Source organism: Ictidomys tridecemlineatus, chromosome 1 (genome assembly GCF_052094955.1).
Source record: "Ictidomys tridecemlineatus isolate mIctTri1 chromosome 1, mIctTri1.hap1, whole genome shotgun sequence".
NCBI lineage: Eukaryota > Metazoa > Chordata > Mammalia > Rodentia > Sciuridae > Ictidomys > Ictidomys tridecemlineatus.
Window position 1 is genome coordinate 182794826 of NC_135477.1, and position 6058 is coordinate 182800883.

The following is a 6058-nucleotide window of genomic DNA, read 5'->3' on the forward strand; positions in this document are numbered from 1 at the left end:
TCACTTGGGAGCTGAGCCATTGGAGTGTGTGGGGGAGCGGCTGCTCAAGCCGAGGCCCTGCAGCTGGAGGGAGGCTGGCCCAGAACCATAAGGACAGTGGGTGGGGCTCTGGAGAGGTCGGGGGCAGGGAGGGGTGCGGCAGGAAGGGGGCAGAACGCAGCAACTCCTTGCAGGCCACAAGGAGGGATCATCCATAGGAAGCCACTGAAGAAGGTCCGAAAGGCGAGGGTTGACCAGATTTGAGTTTTAGGAAAAGCATGTGGTCTAGTATGTGGTTAGTGGGGTACAGGGGCAAAAAGGAAAGTGGGGAGACAGCTGGGCTACTGCAGTTGTCCAAGCAGGAAGCACTCGTGGCTCAGACAAGGATGGTGAGTGAAGCAACAGATGCAGGCCCATCCACAGGACAGCTGGGAGGCGGCAGAAATAGAGGCTCTGTGTGTGGACGTTGGAGCGGCTTGGTGGGGCTGGAGCCCTGTGTCGCTTTACATTGGCCACATCACATTATTAAACTCCTTATCACATGGAGACAGTAGTGGGGCTGCTGCAGGCTGCAATGTAGAGCACATGACTTGTACAGAAGATGGTGCACAGTAACAGGGGCTGTTTGTGTCAACTGGGACTGCAGGACAGGCAGGGCCGAGGGGGCTTTGAAAGTGAAAGCAGCCCTTGGTTAGTTATATGAATGGGGGAGGGGGCAGAGAGGGTGCAGATGAACGTAGCAGTCTGCTCCCACCTTTGACTATCTTTCTCTGTGCTAAATCTATGTTAGAGCTGCTGGGTGTGTGACCCTGGGTGGAAATGCCACCCAGCTCCTGCAAGGTGGGACTCTCTAAATGCCAGCTCCCTTTTTTGAAAGCAGGGGATGCTCTTTTTACTATGCCTCAGTGTCTGCCCAGTGGCTGTGGCAACCACATCAATGTTAGTAGCTCAATTCACAATAGCTAAGCTATGGAACCAACCACCATCAACAGATGAATGGATAAAGAAATTGTGGTATGTATACACAATGGAATGTTATTCAGCCATAAAAAAAAATGACTTTATGGCATTTGCCAGTAAATGGATGGATCTGGAGACTATCATGCTAATTGAAATAAGCCAATCCAAAAAAAAAAAAAAACCCAAACATTAAATGTTCTCCTTGATGTGTGGATGTTAACACAAAAAAGTAGGGGAAGGGATTAGATGAGGGGGAATGAAGGGAAGGGAGGAGGGATAGGGATAGGAAAGACAGTGGAATGACTCTGACGTAACTCTCCTTTGTACATATATGAACACAACACAATGAATCTCACCATCATGTATAAGATAAACTCCATGTTTTTATAAATACGTCAACATAGACTCTGTAGTCATATATAACTAAAAAGAACAAATTAAAAAATAAGTAAAGATTTTTTTAAAAATTCCCCTGTAAATCCGGGCATATTTCTCATGGCCCCTGGGGCCAGGATAGGTCAACTGAGCCCCGGGCCTGGTGCACACACCCAAGCATGGAGAAGCCCCAGCACCCCTCCAGCTCCATGCTCATTCCTGCAGGTATGTGCGTGTTCCTGCAGGTGCCTGTGGGCAGCTGGGGCCAGCCACAGTCCGGATGGGCTGTCATGGTACCACAGTGCTTGTGCTTAGTGACCCTTGTTTTAGTTAGGAGTGGCCCCAAAGCGCAAGAGCCCCGAGGCTAGCAGGCAGCCAGCAGATAGCCAACCCACCATAAAGTGAGAAGATGAAAGTCCTTGGTTTAGTACGGGAAGAAAAGGGTCATATGGTGCGGGGCTGAGATCCGCAGGATGTTGCTGTTTTTAATCCCCGTGTTGAACTGACGGACCACACCATACCATAGGTGTGTGTTATAGGGGAAATTACAGTTCGTATCAGCTTCGGTACTCTCTGAGGTCTTAGCCTCCAATGGGAGTCCATCTCCCCTGGATAAGGGGGACAACTGTAGTTCCTCTTCCCAAAGGGGAGGTAGGGCTCAAAGAGTGGAGGTGACTGCTCACCTGGATGCCCAGCGGCCGGGCAGTGTCCAGGGCTGGTGCCTGGCCTTTCCCTTGGACTCGCCACTGCAATAGACATGTTAGAACAGGAGTGAGTCAGCTGAGACGTGGGGAGCAAGTTGGTCAGGGGCCGAGGACTGGAAGTGCCCGCACACTTGAGCTCAGTCAGCCTTGGAGGTGTAGAGGAGGGGCCGTTTCTGCGCCAGGGCAGCCCTTTGCTAGGCGCAGGTGGAGGAGGGAGGGCTAGGCACAGGTGGAGGAGGGCCCTGCAGCCTGGAACAGGAAACGGGGGAATGAAGCGGATTCTCCTTTGCTCATGTGAAGCTTCCGGCATTAATTAGCCTGTCCCCTCCCCCCACTTTCTTCCAGAAAGTTCCCTCTGGGCTTTGTGGAAGATGTTTGTGGCTGGAGAGAGGAGACAGGAGTGGGGAGGAGGCTGGGGGTGATTAAGAAGAGCCTGAGGGTCTCAGCTGAGTCAGCGCTCCCAGGCCCCAGGACCCAGGTGGGCTGTGGTGGAGGATTCACAGAACTGACTTCTGGTTGCAGAAAGCACTGGGCACTCCCTGTATTTGTTGCATCTGACTGGGCCTGGGGACCTCCTTCCACAAAAGTAGTCCTTTTCACAGAGGTAACACTGAGAATAAAGTGCCTGGAGGTCCAGGGAAGGTTTGGGGGTGGGTGGGCCGCCCTTGGGTGCAACTAATGGTCTGGGCTAAGGATGGAGATTCACCTGGAGAAGCCTCTGGAAGTGGGTGGGCTTCACAGTGCTGGCCAACAGTGCAGGATCCTTCTCTAGGATATATTGCCAGGGTTCAGGGGACCCTAGGAAGGACCAGAGTGTACCCCCTACCACTGCAGTCCCTTCACAGAGGTGGGACAGTGTGTCACTTTGAATTTCAAAATTGACCTGGAGAGAGCAGTTTATAAGCAGTTATACTGAAGGTGGGGGAAGAAGAGAGCAGAATGAGGAGAGGTGAAGTGTGGGAAATCAACTAGAAGAATCGACAGGGATTTTTGTCACTTCTAAAACCAAGGAGGGTCTTAGAGTCCCTGTGAAAGGCCAGAGGCCTGCAGGGTCTTCAGCAGGCCAGCCTCAGCCAAAAGGAGGGCACCTGAAACCCTGGAGCTGGCTCTCCGAAGGCCGGTTTGGCTGTGGGGTACTGGTGCTATGGAAGCCGCTGGACCGGGAAGTGTGAGCCGTGTGGGCACTGGGGCCTGGTCACTCTGCCTGTGGGCACAGGCGCAGGTGCAGATGCAGGTGCTGGGGGCTATTGTGCAGCATGGTCCTGAGGAAGACACTGGTGGTGGGGAATGTGCTGCTGCCGTGGAGGATGTGGGTTCCGCCAGGGCTGCTGCTCCCGGGGGAGCAGGTGGGTGCTGTGGAGGGGTCTGGCCCTGCAGGGGACCCACAGCGGGGAGAACTCTGGTGCTGTGGAGAGTGTTGATGCCACAGAGGAGGTGATTGTATGGAAGGTGGTGGTGCTTTAGAAGGTTCCGGATTTATGGAGGCTACTAGTTAGGGAAGTGCTGGTCCGTGGAGGGTGCTGCTGCTGTGGAGGGTGCTGGGCTGTGGAGGGTGCTGCTGTGTCTGCCGCGCTCCAGGTGGGCTTGTTCGGGGCTGGTCTTCCAGTGGGAGCTGCGTGCTGCCTCAGAAGCCATTGTGCCAATGGCTGACTTTCTGGAAATACCTGGGGCTGGGCTCACCTGAGGATTTCAGGCGATGACCTTTTCCTCTTTAACTTCGTGACCACGGGAAAGCCCTTCACCCCCTGACCTGACTCACTGTCCTCAACAGCAGGCCGCGGTCTTGCGGTAACCAACAGTCCTGGTGCACTCTGAGGGCTTAATGAATGATCATTTATCATTTCCTTCCTGTTTTCATCCCTTTTCTTTCTCATGGGTTTTTAGCTTCCTGCCTAATTGGCTGGATTTGTCTGGTGGCTGGGCTCCGAGCTCCCTGCCCTGACCTTCCCATGTGACATGACTTGGAAAACCTGGAGAACTCTTGGAGGTGGTAGCCAGTTCAGGGTCTACAGGTGGCCTCTGCTTCTTAGCAGGGACCCCGGGGCCATGTCTTTGCCTACTATAAGTGTAGTCTGTATTTTTGTGGGCCATTTTTCTACACATATCATGTGTTAAAGATGCTTTTGCGCCACTCTTCGTCCTGATCATCCTCTTGTGAACTGGATACTCACATCATCCCTGTTTTGGGTGCTCAGGGATGTGAAGTGGACTTCCCAAGCCTGCTCAGCCAGGAAGTGAGAGAGCAAAATAGGGACCCACCTCCCTGGCTCCACGTTCCCGCTCTCTGCCAGGCCTCAGTGCCACCGGCTATTGCCCTTGATCAGGCCATTTTTCCTTGTTTGTGTTGGCATTTGCCCTGGGTGTGGCTCGGTGTCTGCTGCTGGTACACAAAGGTGGCCATATCCCTGCTCTCAAGGAGCTCACCAGAGTGCGGGACAGACAAGGAATGCTCTGGCCATTTTCTCAGCTGTCCCCTCCTCGGAGGCCCCTCGGCTGCCCTTTTCCCCTAGTTCAGCCCCACCCCCCCGGGCTTGGTGGGGTCACCTGAGTGCCTCCATTACAGCTTTCCTCTCCTGGCTGCCCTACATCAGCAGCCTCCTTCATCTCGGATCCAGGGAGATGCCTGGTCTTCTTCTGTGTCCCCCGTTCCCAGGACAGGGCCCGGCATGGAGTGGTGGTGGGTGTTTCCAGGGGGCCCAGTCTTTTGGGATGGGTGCAGTATTCCTTCCTGACCACACGAGCTGGTTCAGGGCTTAGAAGTCTGGCTCCTTGGCTGCGGCCTGGGTGGGCTCAGATGGGAGGTTGATGGCGCAGGGGGTGGGGATGCCCACAGACCAGCCCAGAGCCAGGCCAGTGGGGGAGGCCAGACCCAGGATCACCAATCCAAGGGGACCGGAACCCACCTCTCCTCTCAGTTAAATGCACACCCAGAAAGAGTGAGGTGGGGGAGCCCTGGAAGGGAGGGGCCTGATTCTTTTGAAAACAAACAAAACTGGCATTGGTGGGCTCTTATCGAAATCAATCACCTACAAGAAACGAAACAAAAATGAAGCAGAACCTCCCCAGTTGACATGTCAGGCCTAACACTATAGAGTGTTGGTTTTAAAAGTCGTTTCATCCAGGCACGGATCCATCCACTCTTTGGGCCTCTGTGCTGGGCCCCAGCTGTGATTGGCACTTTCTGTGTGCCATCCGGCCAAGTGGCCTCAGTGCTGCAGGCTGGGGGTTACTGCCCCCCTTGTGGAGTTCAGCAGCCACAGAGCAGCCAGAGTGTGTCCCTGAGGCCACACCCAGAGCCTGTGGAGCAGGGATGTCCCCCCAGGCTCTGAGCCCAGGTGCCTGCCTTTGAGTGGAGCTGGGGCAGGGCAGCTGCATGCAGCTGGGGGCGAGCAGAGCCCAGCCACAGACGAGCAGCTCCTCAGGCATCTGCAGGATGTTCCTTCTCATTCTGCAGGAAGGTAAGGCCAAGGGATGGGTTTGGGCAGTTGGCGAGGGGTCTCAGGTTCACTCCCGTTTCCTCCAACACTAACAGGGATCAGGTGTGGGGAAACAGAACTGGCTTCAGTGCGGGCTGAGTCCAGCCCCTCCCTCCTGAGGGTCTCCAGTGGCTGTCCCTCTACTCACGTGTTGGTCTAGGCTGACGGTGTCACCTGTCCAACCTCCTCCCTGGTCCTTGGCCTCCTTTCTCCGTCCCTCCATGGCCCCAGAGGAGGAGACTTTGCAAAGCTCGGCTCCCACCTGGGCTCCTACCCAGGCTGAGAATCCTGCCTGGTTTCTGTTGCTCTCGCAGGTCCCCTGCCCTCCCCAGAGCTTTCACCTGTCCCTCCTGACACGGCCATTTGTGCTTCCCTGCCTTGTCCCTGCTGTCCCTTTAGGAGGGAAACCTTGGCTGCTCTGGCCGTTAGGCCACTTCCCCACTCATCCCTCAATGCTAGGCCCAAAGGGCGCCGGCTGGCCCATGTGAAGCCAGTCCACCCCCCTCGATTCCAGCACCAGTTGAGATGTTGGCCTCCTCCAGTCCCTGCTGGGGCCACCACTAA

At 55.2% G+C, this 6058-nt stretch overlaps 1 protein-coding gene and 1 long non-coding RNA gene across 2 annotated transcripts in view; both read left to right on the forward strand.

Annotated features, from left to right (window-relative positions):
* Nsg2 (neuronal vesicle trafficking associated 2) overlaps positions 1–6058 on the forward strand; it is a 53808-nt gene that overhangs the window by 16774 nt on the left and 30976 nt on the right. The window lies entirely within an intron of this gene.
* LOC144378495 (uncharacterized) overlaps positions 143–6058 on the forward strand; it is a 33032-nt gene continuing 27116 nt past the window's right edge. The window contains exon 1 of the long non-coding RNA XR_013440217.1: positions 143–5476. This is a non-coding gene — a long non-coding RNA (uncharacterized LOC144378495). The remainder of the gene's footprint in view (positions 5477–6058) is intronic.